A 17,187-nucleotide genomic window follows, 5' to 3' on the forward strand; every position below is an offset into this window, starting at 1 on the left:
CAGCTGCAGTGATAACATCTAAGGTTTTAAATATTTAATACTCTAGCGTGTGTTGCATTAGACATACATTATAGACATATCAAGCAGCCATGTCCTTTGCATGACCCGTAGTTCCACTATGGTACGTTAAGTCGAATGGATTATCGGCCTGTAATCTCATGCAATGATTATTTACAACTGCCTTCTTATGCTATTTCTGAACTTGAAGGCTTGTTTCAGAAGCTTTTACATCACCCAAAAGAAATAATAAATATGCAAGTTTATATAATAATCATAATCCAATAAATAGATAGATAATAGACAAACAGACAGACAGATAGACAGATGATACATAGATAGATAGATGATAGATATGAGATAGATATGAGATAGATAGATAGATAGATATGAGATAGATAGATAGATATGAGATAGATAGATAGATAGATAGATAGATATGAGATAGATAGATATTAGATAGATAGATGATAGATATGCAGTAGAAGTGGAAAGCGACCATCCAAATTTGTAAAGTCAATTTGTAAAGTGACATTGAAAAAACTTGTACCCAAAAAGTTCACTGTACAGTATAGATAACTTTATTCAGTGAGTCAGTATAATTTTTGTGATACCAAATTTATAGAGTTCTATGCATAAAAAATAAACTTTTACTTTTAATAGCTTTTTCATCAGTTTCTAACCCCTATAACTTTGACATTTTTCTGTATATAAATCTATGTGATGGCTCTTTTTTTGTGCACATCTGTAGTTTTCTACATATATTCTGGAGTAGATGGGACTTTTTTTAATGATTTTTTATTTCATGTTTTGTGTTTTATTTCATGAGACATGACCAAAAGTTGCCATGTTGGCCTTCAGTATTTTTTCCATTTACAACATTCACCAGGTGGCACAAACAATATATTTTATTAGATTGCACTAGGTGATACTATGTTAAATCGTTGATACTGTATATGTATTATATTTATGGTCCGGGTAATAATTGTAATGGGTGATGTTATGATTGCTGTAACCTCATACATCATAGGATTAGATGCAGCAACTCAGCAGACAATATCACACAGGATAGGAATATTTATTCTATTAATAAAATTAAGTTCACCTGCTTATATACATGCCTATGGGGGGCCTACCTAATAAGGGAACTATCTTCTGTGGGACCAACCTACCTGTATACTGTGGGGGATATACCTACTTAATGGGAGACCTACTATTCTACCCACTGGTGTATTGTGCAGGACACCAATGAGAGCATTACTACAGTTTGGGGGTCTACAGATTGGGAGATTGTGTAGAGAAGGGAAGGGCACTGGAAAAAATGTTCAATATTTTTGTCCTGCAGATACTGATATAAAGTTTTGATATAAAAGTCACCATGGCTGTCTGAGCCAGAAGGGGAAGAATAAAAAAGAGGAAGCCACTGATCAAAAAATACATTAATTGGGAGTCACTCAATTTAACTGTATGGGAAGAGGGAGTAGGGTGTCGACACATGTGGAAGGGATGCAAGGTGCACAAAGTATACCTCTGATCGAGTGTGATCATTGCAGCCTAAGCTGTTTTAGGACAGTAAAATCTTTAAGACCTGTAAGTTTGCAACCCTGTGCTAAAGTGAACTTAATACATGGATTCTACACAATGACTAATAGTAAAGTTCAAGTTACAAGAGTGTTTGTAGCCTTATGCACTTAACAACACAGGTACAGCCACCATGTGTACCCCAGGGTCAAAGACTCTGTATCTTATGCAAGACCCCTATTGACAAGTATTGCACCAGCTCAATGGGATTCACTACTCTGCCATATGTGACATTACAATCAATTGAACCCGAGTGACTACTACCCCCAGATAGCCAGAACTTTTACTCTTATATATCTTGTGGGCATCACAAAGGAGAGGGACAACAGGAAGGTGTGGTGACTGACAGCCCATTGTTATTTCATTTTAAAAATATATCTATTCATACATTTATCTTTTGCTTCTACATTTCTTTAAAGAGTACCTTTCATGATCTTGTTAAATTTTATAATCCTCCCAGTTCACTGCCCCTATCATGATAAACCACCCCCTGTCTTTACATTTTATTATTTTTTTGCTTTTTACCTTGATATTTCTCTGTATTTTCTGCTCAGTCTCGGTCAGCTTCACAGACTGGGAAGCCGGGGCGTTCCCCAGCAGGCGTGACATCATCTGAAGCCATACAGGGGAGAACTTCCTCCCTCATTCTGCTACACACAGCCCAGAGCAGTTCAGTGTGAGATGAGCTATGATTGGATAAGGCTGCACACACCCCCCTCAGCACTCAAGACTGCATTTCCTGATTGTGGAATTCAGCCAGGCCAGCAAGAGTCCAAAGACTGTGCCAAAGATTGGGGGAAATGTGCTCTGGACAAGTAGGGAGATTTTTTAAACACAAATAATACATAGAAAACTTCATTTTTTAAAACAAAATACATTAGATGTTTATTTACCATAAGGAGTGCAATAGCAAAAAAAAATATGTGAGAGTGTCCATTTGACAAATTTTTTCATGAAGCAGCAGGAAGTTGATGTTCTCTAATCTTAATAGCTTCTTTAAGAAATGTTTGTAAGAAGGGGGGTTCTGCAGTGAACCCTTTAACCTTGGTTTGCCTAAGCCATGGAATGAGTGTTTTTTTTTAATGAATGTGTCTTTAGTTGTTAAATGCATTACTATTTGCAAAACTGTGCTGAGAATGTTTGTGCATTAGAAGGCATTGACTTCGATGATTGCTTAATTAAGTAGAAGGAAGCTGACAAATTTCTACACAGCGGGAGAGTCTGGATCAAATCAGGTAAAAGAAGAGATTGCATTTTAAGGGCTTTATTGCTACAGAAACTGCTGAGCAGTAATTACATTGTAATTAGATGTACAACATATAGCAAATTACACAGATATACAGTACTGTACACAACTAAACACATAAACAAGAAAATCAATGCTGAATCTCTTCTATTGTGTGAGATGATTGTGGTAAGAATATTACCATATCAAGCCCCCAATCGCATCCTCAGAAACATTGAAAGATTCTGAAGATAACCGGCTAACAAAATCTGAACAACGCACAATGCAACACCCCCAGCATTGCATTTAGCGCCTTGAAAATGAAAGTCAATAGGAATTTATGTCAAACCACCCACTTGGCGTCTTTTCCCTTTGCTATTTTCAACCCACCTTTGGTGTTTTTCTACGGATTAGGGCTCCTTTGCAGTTTTACCAAAATTGCAGCATGTTCAGATAATTTATTTTTTTAGTACAAAATCCTGGAATTTTTCTCCCATAGAGCAAAAAAATGTACATAAAAAAAAATAACATGCCATATGGGTTTTGCATTGGCATTTTTCTGTGGATTCCCCCCCCCCCCCCTATTTCTTCAATAGAAATTCCTGAGTCACATGATGAAAGAAGAAAATAACTTATCATGGTAAAGTGTCAGGGAGAAAAAAAAACACCAAGGCTTAAACCCACTATTTAAAAAAAAAATCAGCCACGAAAACTGCATCTATGGGGTACAAAAACAGCAGGGCAACTTGCATCGAGTGTTGTTTAGCTATTGTTATCTGGGTGTCTTCAGAGTCTTTCAGTGTTTGAAATGTTTGGAATGAGGGCTTGGTATGGTAACATATGTCATATCTGTGATCCATATTGTATCTTGAGTATAAACCTCTATGACATATATTCCAGCCTTCAGGCCAAGATTCCACCTGGTGTTTTTGTGAAAAACAGCCCAAAAAAGCCAGATGTAAAACATTGCAGCCAGATGTTTTCTGGGAGTCAACAGGGAAATATGAAACACCATACCCACATGGCATTTTTTATTACAGTGTTTTATCAACTTATTTTTTAGGCTCTGTGGCAATTTTGCAAAGTTTCAGTATATTGGGGGTATAACATTTCTTCAGAAAATCTTGGCGTTATTTCCCCTAAAAAAAATTGTAAAAAAAATAAAATAAAATTGCAATGTGTATTTTAAATTGGTTCTTTTTCTGACATCTCTCCCCAATCCTACTTTAGGAACCCTTGAGCCCCATCATTAATCACATGAATGAATCACATGAAGATGACTAAAAAACATTATAATAAATAAAGAAATATATAACCACAAACACTGCATCTCAAAAATATCAAGGGGCTTTTTTTCTGACCAAAAAAAGGCCAAGCAAAAGTTCTGTGGAATCCCAGTCTCACACTCAAATCTGTTCTAAGTAGCATAGATACAGCCTACTGGGGTCTCAGCCAGCGGCGTAACTTGTAGCTTCTGGGATCTGATGCAAAATCTGCAAAAAGGGCCCCATGGGACAATTTTAATATTGGTCTCTGCTTTGGGCCCCCTTGGGCACCAGGGCCACAAATGTGACTGCTACCTCTACAGCCCCTATAGCTACGCCCCTGATCTCAGCTCAAGCTTATAGAGCAGTGGTCTCCAAACTGTGGCTCTCCAGATGTTGCAAAACTAGTTGTTCTGAACTGTAGTTTTGCAAAATCTGGACAGTTTGAAGACCACTGGTAGACCATGGATAGATTGTTTACAAAACTAAGAACGTTTTTAGACCAATCTCCAAAGAAAGTTTTATTCCCAGATATGCAATACTTACAGCTGTCTACTATGATTGTAGTCACTGAAGATCCGCCTTCATTATTATAGATGTTAGATGACCAGCTGATGTGAATTCCAGCAGCACCCAACTCTCTAGTGCAGTGTTTCCCGGTCAGGGTGCCTCCAGCTGTTGCAAAACCACAATTCCCAGCATGCCAAAGGCTGTCCATACATGCTGGGAGTTGCAACAGCTGTAGGCACACAGGTTGGCAAACACTGCTGTTGATAAAACATCCCATATGTATTTGTTGACATTAAAGGGAAATTATAATGTCCCAATTGTAGTAAGCAATAGAGCCCAAGGTGAAGCTGGACTGCGTACACTATTTATGTGGGAGTAGTGCTCAGTATAATCCCCCCATAACACACACAGCTGTGTTTGGCAATAATACTCTTTATTTGGACATGATAGGTAAAGATGTTGCTGCAATGATAAAAACAAAAAGATGTCTGGCTTTAAGGGCTTCGGAATTGACCCCAGAGAGTGATTATGTCATAATGGACATTTATGTAATGTAAAAGAAAAAGAAAAAAGAAAACGCAGACAAGCATTGGGTATAAAAATTGAGACGTTATATTACTGTACAAAAACAGGAGCATGAGAATAGAACAAAAGCTCTCATCTGCCACATAGTCTCCTGAGATGGTGATAGGTCAGTGCAGTGAAAAAGGACAGTGAGTTATTACTGTTATATTGTTATATGAGGATTTGTCTTTTCTGTACAGTTTTTAGAAAGAAGTATAATAACCCCTTGGGGACCGAGCCCATTTTGACCCTAAGGACGGGAGCATTTTTTGGCAATTCTGACCACTGTCCCTTTAAGCCTTAATATCTCTGGGATGCTTGTACTTATGTGATTCAGAGATAGCTTTTTCATGACATATTCTACTTTATGTAAGTGGTAAATTTTCAGCGATACTTGCATCATTTCTTGGTGAAAAATTCAAAAATTTCATGAACAATTTGAAAATTTTGCATTTTTATAACTTTGAAGCTCTCTGCTTGTAAGGAAAATGAATATTCCAAATAAATTATATATTGATTTATATATACAATATGTCTACTTTATGTTTGCATCATAAATTTGACATATTTTACTTTTTGAAGAAATCAGAGGGCTTCAAAGTTCAGCAGCATGAAAACTGTACCCCTCAACGTATCCAAAATCAGAAAGTGTGTTAACCCTTTAGGTGTTTCACAGGAATCGCAACAAAATATGTAACCTCATTTCTCTCGAGTAAGGAAATTGTTACGCCTAGCGCTCCGGGTCCCCGCTCCTCCCCGGAGCGCTCACGGCGTCTTTCTCCCTGCAGCTCCCCGGTCAGTCCCGCTGACCGGGAGCGCTGCACTGTCATGGCCGTTGGGGACGCGATTCGCACAGCGGGACGCGCCCGCTCGCGAATCGCATCCCAGGTCACTTACCCGTTCCCGTCCCCTGCTGTCATGTGCTGGCGCGCGCGGCTCCGCTCTCTAGGGCGCGCGCGCGCCAGCTCCCTGAGACTTAAAGGGCCAGTGCACCAATGATTGGTGCCTGGTCCAATTAGCTTTATTGGCTTCCACCTGGTCCCTGACTATATCTAACCTCCTCCCATGCACTCCCTTGCCGGATCTTGTTGCCCTTGTGCCTAGTGAAAGCGTATTGTGTGTCTAAAGCCTGTGTACCAGAACTTCTGCTATCCACCCTGACTACGAACCTTGCCGCCTGCCCCCGACCTTCTGCTACGTCCGACCTTGCTTCTGTCTACTCCCTTGTACCTCGCCTATCATCAGCAGTCAGAGAGGTGTCCCGTTGCTAGTGGATACGACCTGGTCACTACCGCCGCAGCAAGACCATCCCGCTTTGCGGCGGGCTCTGGTGAAAACCAGTAGTGACTTAGAACCGGTCCACTAGCGCGGTCCTCGCCAATCCCTCTCTGGCACAGAGGATCCACTACCTGCCAGCCGGCATCGTGACAGTAGATCCGGCCATGGATCCCGCTGACGTCCCTCTGCCTTATATCTCTGATATCACCACGGTGGTCGCCCAGCAATCCCGACAGATCGCCCATCTAACCCACCAGCTGTCGGAAGTATTCACCATTGTGCAGCAACTTCAGTCGCAACTTCAGCAGCAATCATCTCCTCCGCCAGCTCCTGCACCCCTTCCGCAGCGAGTGGCCACTCCTAGCCTCCGCCTGTCCTTGCCGGACAAATTTAATGGGGACTCTAAGTTTTGCCGTGGCTTCCTTTCGCAATGTTCTCTGCACTTGGAGATGATGTCGGACCAGTTTCCTACTGAAAGGTCTAAGGTGGCTTTCGTAGTCAGCCTTCTGTCTGGAAAAGCTCTGTCATGGGCCACACCGCTCTGGGACCGCAATGACCCCGTCACTGCCTCTGTACACTCCTTCTTCTCGGAAATTCGAAGTGTCTTTGAGGAACCTGCCCGAGCCTCTTCTGCTGAGACTGCCCTGCTGAACCTGGTCCAGGGTAATTCTTCCGTTGGCGAGTACGCCATACAATTCCGTACTCTTGCTTCTGAACTTTCCTGGAATAATGAGGCCCTCTGCGCGACCTTTAAAAAAGGCCTATCCAGCAACATTAAAGATGTTCTGGCCGCACGAGAAACTCCTGCTAATCTACATGAACTCATTCATCTAGCCACTCGCATTGACATGCGTTTTTCTGAGAGACATCAAGAGCTCCGCCAGGAAAAAGACTTAGATCTCTGGACACCTCTCCCACAGTCTCCACTGCAATCTGCGCCTAGGCCTCCCGCCGAGGAAGCCATGCAAGTGGATCGGTCTCGCCTGACCCTGGAAGAGAGGAATCGCCGTAAGGAAGAGAATCTTTGTCTGTACTGTGCCAGTACCGAACATTTTTTGGTGGATTGCCCTATCCGTCCTCCACGTCTGGGAAACGCACGCTCGCACCCAGCTCTCGTGGGTGTGGCGTCTCTTGATGCTAAGTCGGCTTCTCCACGTCTCACGGTGCCTGTACGGATTTCTACTTCAGCCAGCTCTTCCCTCTCAGCCGTGGCCTGCCTGGACTCTGGTGCTTCTGGGAATTTTATTCGGGAGTCCTTGGTGAATAAATTCCGCATTCCGGTGACCCGTCTTGTCAAGCCACTCCACATTTCCGCGGTCAACGGAGCCAGGTTGGATTGCACCGTGCGTTACCGCACGGAGCCCCTCCTAATGTGCATCGGACCTCATCACGAGAAAATTGAATTTTTTGTCCTTCCCAATTGCACTTCCGAAGTTCTCCTTGGACTACCCTGGCTTCTACACCATTCCCCAACCCTGGACTGGTCCACTGGGGGGATCAAGAGTTGGGGTCCCTCTTGTTCCAAGGACTGCCTTAAACCAGTTCCCAGTACTCCCTGCCGTGACCCTGTGGTTCCTCCTGTATCCGGTCCCCCTAAAGTTGTTAGGGACTCTGCCTGCCACAGAAAATGCCTTTCCCCCCCTCCCAGTCCCTTCAGGCAAGCCTCTGTGTCCCCTCATGGCTCCCGTCCTTGTGTCTCCCTGCCCCGTGCCAAGCTTCACCCTCTGCCCTCCCTCCCCATTCCTACTCCTGCTGTACTGCCTGCCATTGAGGAAACCATCCATTCCTTCCCGGTGTCCTCATCCCAGGGGAGGCAGTCACCGGACAAAAAAAAGGGGAGACCTAAGGGGGGGGGTACTGTTACGCCTAGCGCTCCGGGTCCCCGCTCCTCCCCGGAGCGCTCACGGCGTCTTTCTCCCTGCAGCTCCCCGGTCAGTCCCGCTGACCGGGAGCGCTGCACTGTCATGGCCGTTGGGGACGCGATTCGCACAGCGGGACGCGCCCGCTCGCGAATCGCATCCCAGGTCACTTACCCGTTCCCGTCCCCTGCTGTCATGTGCTGGCGCGCGCGGCTCCGCTCTCTAGGGCGCGCGCGCGCCAGCTCCCTGAGACTTAAAGGGCCAGTGCACCAATGATTGGTGCCTGGTCCAATTAGCTTTATTGGCTTCCACCTGGTCCCTGACTATATCTAACCTCCTCCCATGCACTCCCTTGCCGGATCTTGTTGCCCTTGTGCCTAGTGAAAGCGTATTGTGTGTCTAAAGCCTGTGTACCAGAACTTCTGCTATCCACCCTGACTACGAACCTTGCCGCCTGCCCCCGACCTTCTGCTCCGTCCGACCTTGCTTCTGTCTACTCCCTTGTACCTCGCCTATCATCAGCAGTCAGAGAGGTGTCCCGTTGCTAGTGGATACGACCTGGTCACTACCGCCGCAGCAAGACCATCCCGCTTTGCGGCGGGCTCTGGTGAAAACCAGTAGTGACTTAGAACCGGTCCACTAGCGCGGTCCTCGCCAATCCCTCTCTGGCACAGAGGATCCACTACCTGCCAGCCGGCATCGTGACAGAAATACTTCATATTTGGATGTAAAGTGCTTTGTGGGTACACTAGAGGGCTCAGAAGGGAAGGAGCGACAGTTGGATTTTGGAGGGCAAATTTTGCTGTAATGGTTTTTGGGGGGCATATCGCATTTAGGAAGCCCCTACGGTGCCAGAACAGCTGAAAACACCCCACATGGCATACTATTTGGGAAACTACACCCCTCAAGAAACCTAACAAGTGGTACAGTGAGCCTTAACACCCCACTGGTGTTTGACGACTTTGCATTGAAGTTGGACGTGAAAATGACAAATTTTATTTTTTTTACTAAAATACTGATGTTAGCCCAAAGTTTTTCATTTTCACAAGGAGTAATAGGTGAAAATGTCCCCCAAAATTTTAAACCCCATTTCTCTCGAGTAAGGAAATATATCATATGTGGATGTAAAGTGTTCTACGGGCGAACTAGAGGGCTCAGAAGGGAAGGAGCAAATTGGGCTTTTGGAAAGCGAATTTTGGTGAAATGGTTTTTGGGGGGGCATGTCTCATTTAGGAAGCCCCCATGGTGCCACAACAGCTAAAAACACCCCACATGGCACACTATTTGGGAAACTAAACCCCTCAAGGAACGTAACAAGGGGTGCAGTGAGCATTTACACTCCACTGGCGTTTGACAGATCTTTGGAACAGTGGGCTGTGCAAATTAAAAATGACATTCTTCATTTTCACGGACCACTGTTCCAAAAATCTGTCAGACACCGGTGGAGTGTTAAGGCTCACTATACCCCTTGTTACATTCCGTGAGGGGTGTTGTTTCCCAAATGGGGTCACATGTGGGTATTTATTTATTTTACGGTTATGTCAGACCCTCTGTAAAATCAGCCACCCCTGTGCAAATCACCAGTTTAGGCCTCAAATGTACATGGTGCGCTCTCACTCCTGAGCCATGTTATGCATCCACAGAGCATTTTTATGTCCACATATGGGGTATTTCCGTACTCGGGAGAAATTGTGTTACAAACTTGGGGGTCTTTTTACCTTTTATGAAAATGAAAAGAATGGGGCAACACCAGCATGTTAGAGTAAAAAAAAAAATTATAACGTGCTAATGTAGACCCCAACTTTATCTTTTCATAAGGGAGAAAGCCCCAAAATTTGTAACACAATTTCTCCCGAGTATGGCACTAAACTGTGTTTGGCACTAAACTGTTGCGACAGAGCTCTGAAGTGAGAGCACCATGCGCTTTTGAGGCCTAAATGAGGGATTTTCATAGGGGTGTACCCTGATGCAAGCGTTACATCAAAAATACTGTATGTCAGTTTTCCCCAAACAGGGTGCCTCCAGCTGTTGCAAAACTCCCAACATGCCTGGACAGTCGATGGCTGTCCGGCAATTCTGGGAGTTGTTATTTTGCAACAGCTGGAGGCTGACGTACAAGATGTTTTTTATTTTTATTGGGGGGGAGGGGCGACAGTGTAAGGGTGTAGTGTATATGTAGTGTTTTACTCTTTATTTTGGGTTAGTGTAGTGTTTTTAGAGTACATTCACATGGGCGGAGATTTGCCGCGTCTCAAACTTGAAGCGAGAAACTTGCTGTAAACCCCCGCCCATGTGAATGTACCCTGTACAACTCCCAGCATGCACTGACAGACTACCGCAGTGTTTCCGCACCATTGTCTGTTTCCTAACTCAGTGTTTCCCACCTCATGTGTTTTCAGCTGTTGCAAAACTACAACTCCCAGCATGCATGGTCTGTCAGTGCATGCTGGGAGTTATAGTTTTGAAACAGCAGGAGGTACACATGTTGGGAAACACTGAGTTAGGAAACAGACAATGTTTCCCAACCAGTGTGCCTTCAGTTGTTGCAATAGTACAACTCCTAGCATTCCCAGACAGCCAAAGGGCATGTTGAGAGTTGTAGTTATTCAACAACTGGAGGAGAACAGTTTGGAGACCACTGTGTAGTGGTCTCCAAACTGTAGCCCTCCAGATGTTGCAAGACTTCAACTCCAAGCATGCCCAGACTGCCCAGGCATGCTGGGAGTTGTAGTTCGGCAACATCTGAAGGGCCAGATGTTACAGAACTACAACTCCCCACATGCCTGGACAGTCTCTGTATACTTTGAATTGACATCTGGAGCCCTAGAGTTTGGACAAACTGTGCCCATCCAGATGTTGCAAAATTACAACTCCCAGCATGCTGAGACTGTTCAAGCATGCTGGGAATTGTAGTTCTGCAACATCTAAAGGGCCAGATTTTACAGAACTACAACTCCCAGCATGCCTGGACAGTCTGGGCATGCTGAGAGTTCTAGTTTTGCGACATCTGGAAGGACAGTGGTCTCCAAACTGTGGCCCTCCAGATGTTGCAAAACTACAACTCCCAGTATGCCCAGACAACCAAAGGCTGTCTGGGCATGCTGGGAGTTGTAGTTTTGAAACTCCTAGATACAGTAGTAAAGATCACTTTACGGCGATCTTCACAGCTGTATCTGGGAAACCGCCGCCGCCGCCTCTACTTGCCTGCACTTCCTGTCAGCCACCGGTCCCTGGTCCTCGGTCGCCGCGTGAGCCCAGGTAACCGGCCCCGGTGTTGTGGTCCCCGCAACATCCCCCGCACATCGCCACCATCTTCCCCTGCCCCGCGATTCACAGGGGATAGGAGGAGGTGGCACCTCGCTCCTATCCTTTAGGATGATTGGGGCTGTCTCTGAATTGATCGGCGATTTGTGGCGATCGCCGACATGGGAGGGTCTTAGGACCCCGCCAGGCATTTGCACGGGATGCCTGCTGAATGATTTCAGCAGGCATCCCGTTGCGATCCCCGTCCGCCTAGCGGCGGGGATCTAAATTCCCAGGTACGTCCTTGGTCCTTAAGTACCAGGACGCAAGGGCGTATCCATACGCCCGTGGTCCCCAACAGGTTAACCAGTTCAGTGAGAAGTCACATAAAGTTTAGTATGTAGAAAGTGGCACTCACCAGAACATACAGGATAAAATCTTTGATACTTTATTAGAAAATCCTTAAGGTTCACACGTGTGTATTTTCTTCTGTAGATTTGCTTCAGCAGATTTTGTTGCCCATTGAGAGGATGACGGCAGCTACCTAGCATGTGCCTATGTACAAAGTAACTGCCGCTATCCTCTCTGTTTCACCTCTGTCCTGCCATCCTCTGATTATGATAGTTACATTTTTAAGGAAGATTGAAGATTTTATCCTGAACGTCCCGGTGAGTGCCAATTTCTACATTATATCTCCGTATTTACAGTTTTGAACGGATATATACATGCCCCACCAACTCTACTTAACTAAGCAGAGCACCTAAAAACAGATTGGAAAAGGAAGAAAAAGAACTGAATTGGTTACAGAAACAGCTGCCGAACGGTAATTTTAAATGTGAACAATGCAACATTTGTTATCATTTGCACAATCATAAAGAAATTAAATTAGGCTCATATACTCATAAACGTGCTTTGTCGCTTACGTCTTAGTGTGCAGTTGTTAAAAATACTTTACAGGGAAAGCGATCAGGCCTTTACATAAAAGGATAAAAGAACACATAAGATCAATGTCGACAGGCATCGGAAGTCCGAGATTTTTAGAACATATGAATACTATACACAACAATAAAAAAGAACACTTGAAGTTTATAGGGTTATATGTGCAGCAAATTCCACCTATGGGAGGTGACTGACAAAAATTATTGTTGCAAAAAGAAACAGAATTAATTTGACGCACAGATGCATTAGGACCTTTGGGTCAGAACACACGCAGCAATTTAAGCGTATTTCCCCTTTAAGAAACCACAATGCATCTTTATTTAATCCGGAGCCATGTACCTGGCATTCGCCGATATGAAACACTAGTAGTTCCTTATATGAAGCTGGCCTGAGCTATAGAATTTGAATTAACACATGAAGAATGGTGACTCTCAGCTAATGAGTCAGTATTTGTGCATTTTTGTAATTTTGTATATTTTATATTGTTTTTAATGTTTTTTTTCTCGCTAATATTTTTTGCACGTATTGTGAATAAAGTTTCTTGGATTGTATAAATAGGAAGAGGAGGGGAAGGAAGTCAGAGGTCATTGATGAAGCGCAGGTGCGCGAAACGGTTCGTCGACTGACCATTAGTGATGAGCGGCATTGTCCTTATTCGAATTTGCAATATTTCGCAAATATATAGACGAATATTTGTCTTATACTCGCGAATTTTGCGTATTCGTTATATTCGCATATGCAAAAATTTGCATATTCGCGTAGGAAGAAAACAGTGGGCGGTGGGCAACTTTACTATTGGTTGCTAGGGATGTTGTTCATAACCTCTGACAAGTGTATTTGCATCATTCTAATTATCCTACAAGTGAAAAGAAGGAAAATGTGAATATTCACATATGCGAATATTCGCATATGCGATTATGCGCACATGCGCATATGCGGAAAATAGTTAATATTCGTAATTTCAAATATATAGCGATATTCGCGATAAAAATTAGAAATGCGAATATTCGCGCCCAACACTACTGAGCATCGCTGTATGACCTGCACACAATAAATCACCCGCACACTCCGTATGTTTTGTTGTACTCTGCCTCAGCCAGTGACAAGCTGAGCGGCAATGTGTATGTAACGGGCTCGGGCACCAATATGTGGGTCGAGCTCGGGTCCAATACATGACACTGCCACGTAGCCTATCACTGGATGAGGTAGGACATTGCTGTGCCTAGCAATTAGTTGATCCACAGTGTGACATGTCGGGTCCCAAAACTAGGAAGAAGACCGGAGCCAGAGGACGAAAGTTTGATTCCAGCAGCACAGGAGAAGTTTATTCATTTTATACCGGCAACCAAGGCATATAGGATAAATAAAAATTTGGCTGGAGTACCCTTTTAACTAGTTGTCAGTACATTGTTGCATGTGCCCCAGGGGTGCAGAGGTAGCTGCTAAATCTGGGCCCTGGAGCCAAAGTGACATAAGTACAGTATAGACGTGAATTACAGGTTGCACTTGGTATATTAATGGGAAGACATATGTTATATTTTTATGGGACCTTTACAACTCTACAACTTTATATAGAGAACACCAATTTGTTTAAACATTATTCCACACAACCCAATGTACATTGACTAGTGTCAGCCAGATGCTACATTAAAAGGGTTGTTCAGCTTAGAGACCAAATATCCATTAACCTATTAATGAATTCTAATCTACTAGAAGAGTGTCCAAGTGAAATGCGGTTACAAAAAGTGTGGACCTGTCCTGTGCTGTATTATACCGAAAACTCATTCATCTAAATGGACACTTTGATATTGAGGAAACTGAAATCTGCATTTTAAAACACCAAGAACAATAGTATAAGACATGTCAGATCTCTAGGTATCATTTACTTTAGACTTATTCAATTTTGCCAATAAAAAGCAGATAGACACTATTATACAAATGCTGGGATACAGATAGGAGAATTTATGGTCTTTGGCCTCTGTAGAACAGTGATGCAAATTTGGTTCAATCCATTTAGAATACTCCTGTTTCTTTTTACAGCATTTTCCATACAATACTCTGAAGTGTAGACATTTTAATACAATAGCCTTGCTATTAAAGCTGTTAATAGCACCATCTACTGGCAGTAAAATATATGACTACTCTTTCTAAAAATAAAAAACACCAAAAATATTAATGTTCTTTCATTGCAAAAATATGGAATTTGGAATTGTAGGAATGTATATATTTAAGAAAGATAAACACATGTAATAGCAATTATCCTTTTTACCAGATTTTAGCTATTAACTCATAGGTGGAATTTATAGTACATGATTTTTACAAATGTATATACTAACCACATAAAATCTACTTTATAATATGTACTTTGTATCTTGGCATCATATATATTGGCTGTTTAGATGATCGGTAGTCACCAATGGGCCTGATGACACACCCCTGTGCGTGAAACAGACTCCATCGCCCAGTGCACGCTTATGTCTCCGCTCCCGTGCATGCACTTTTAAAGATCTTATTCTTATGGATACATGTCAATAAAGTACCCACAATCAAGAATCGGGTGAGTGCTCCAGATCTCCTTTTTACCTGTATTTATGGTTTCATGCAAGAAGCTTTTTCACTGTGAAGCACCACGTTGTCTTATGTACCACTGAATCTCATGATACACCTGCAAGTAATATATATATATATATATATATATATATATATATATATATATATATATAAATATGTGTGTGTGTGTATTGGCTTTTCATACAGTATACAGGATGGCAACTTCCCCATTAATCTTAGATTGTTTTCACATGATCCAATTGTAATGAGTGTATCTGGGTCTTGCAGAAGGGTTAATTTCTCTTGTGTTCAGCTGATGTAGCCTTTGTTGCTGTGACAACGCCTGGGCAAATCTGGACTACAAGCAAATTACATCTAGCCTCAGAGTCCACTCCAATTACATCTGGCATCCAAGCCTCAGGTTGGCCATATTACCTCAACCAGTTTGTGACTCGTTGCCTGATTTAGAGTTTTCTTTCTACACTAACTTCTGACTTGTGCTCTAATTTAATCCTGTGTATTCTGACCTTGGAAGGTTCTCTGACTACTTTTCTGCTTACAGTATCTGTACTGCGGAGCTTTCAACATTAGTGACTTGGCTTGTTTGACTCTGATTTTACACTTGTCTGTGCATTTTCTGTACTTTTGCTGTGCTGTTGTTAGTTAACCCTTTTGTTCCCTGAACTTCAGTACCTAGTCAATTGGAAGGCATATGGACCAGAGGAGAGATTATGTGTATGCTCCTAACCTGGTCCCGATGCGAAAATGTCACACCTTTTATCTGAACAAACCTTCACTCATGATAAAGGTTCCAGTGGACCCTCAGAAAAAGGGGTAGGGTACTGTAATAGGGTTATCTGACTCTGGCAAAAGGGTTAGTTTAGCTAATGCATCATTCATTGTAGTTATGACGTCTGGACCAACCAAGGGGGTTTGGACGACAAGCCAATTACATTTGGCTTCCGCATCCTTGTTCTTCCCAGGAAGGCTATATTACCCAGCCAGATAGCTTCTGTGTACATACACAAACACACTTCATGTCACAAAATAAACAACTGCACAAAGAAGTCATAAGTGACAGCAGTTGTAGATGATATAATCAACATCTTGATGCCAGACAGGGGTGGACTGATGAGGGGGGGGGGGGGGGTTGGCTGGTTCCGGTTCCTAGTTCTCTGCCAGCACTACTACCTCTCCTTAATGATTGGGTAGCGCAATAATAAATCATCTTGCCTGATCATAGAGAGAACCTATATAGCTGCACTATACCTTTTTTCCTCCCTATACTTGAAGAGTAGCTCCCACCATCTTTATTTTTTTTCCTTTCCCTACCTATTGCTAATCTATCCCTAACCCCTCCCTGCTTTTTAAAAATGTTTTCCTACCTTAAAAAAGCCTAATCTTCTGCTTGTCTCTCTTTCTCTGCAGGAAGCCTCCTTCCCCAGCAGGCGCGACGTCACCGATGCCTGCTGGGCACCGACTTCCGCCCTCATCTATGCTGCGCTCCTGTCAGGAGCGTGCATAGATGAGCGGCCAATAGCATGGCAGGCTGCTCCGGGGTCTCCTACTCTCTGTTTAGCAGTCCATGTGCTACCCAGGGAGGAGGAGTATAGAAGCATCGCCGACCTGCCATGCAAGATATCCCTGCTGGGGGCGGGGACGGGCTGGGGCCAGTGAGCATATGCGTGCAGCCCCATCGCTCACTCCCGCCTGTCTGATTGACAGGCAGGGAGCAGCGCAGGCTGACTGAATTCGGACTGATTGCCCTGCCGGGATCGGTCCATATTCAGTAGTGACATCACGGCAGGCTGCAACCTGCCACTATGAGGGAGAACCCTTGTGGCCGGTTTTATAAAATAATATATTTTAAACAATAAAAAATACTGGATTTATATTAGAGATATGTTGTAGTACATAAGTACCACAACATATTAAAAAAAAAAAGGTTCATGACAGTGCCCATTTAACTCCCTATCTCAATGATCAGTGCACAGGATACTAAAACAGTCCCTCAAACTTGAGTTTCCTATTAGCATAAGGATGCATAGGGAGCTCTCTCTAAGAAGGAGCATAAGGTGTAGTGTCTGAAAGAGGGCATAATAAACATTCCTCAAGAGAGGGGACAGAACAGTCAGTGAGGGGGGGACATTAAAAGCAGTCTGTGAGAAATAGGGAC

Source organism: Hyla sarda, chromosome 1 (genome assembly GCF_029499605.1).
Source record: "Hyla sarda isolate aHylSar1 chromosome 1, aHylSar1.hap1, whole genome shotgun sequence".
Classification (NCBI taxonomy): Eukaryota; Metazoa; Chordata; class Amphibia; order Anura; family Hylidae; genus Hyla; species Hyla sarda.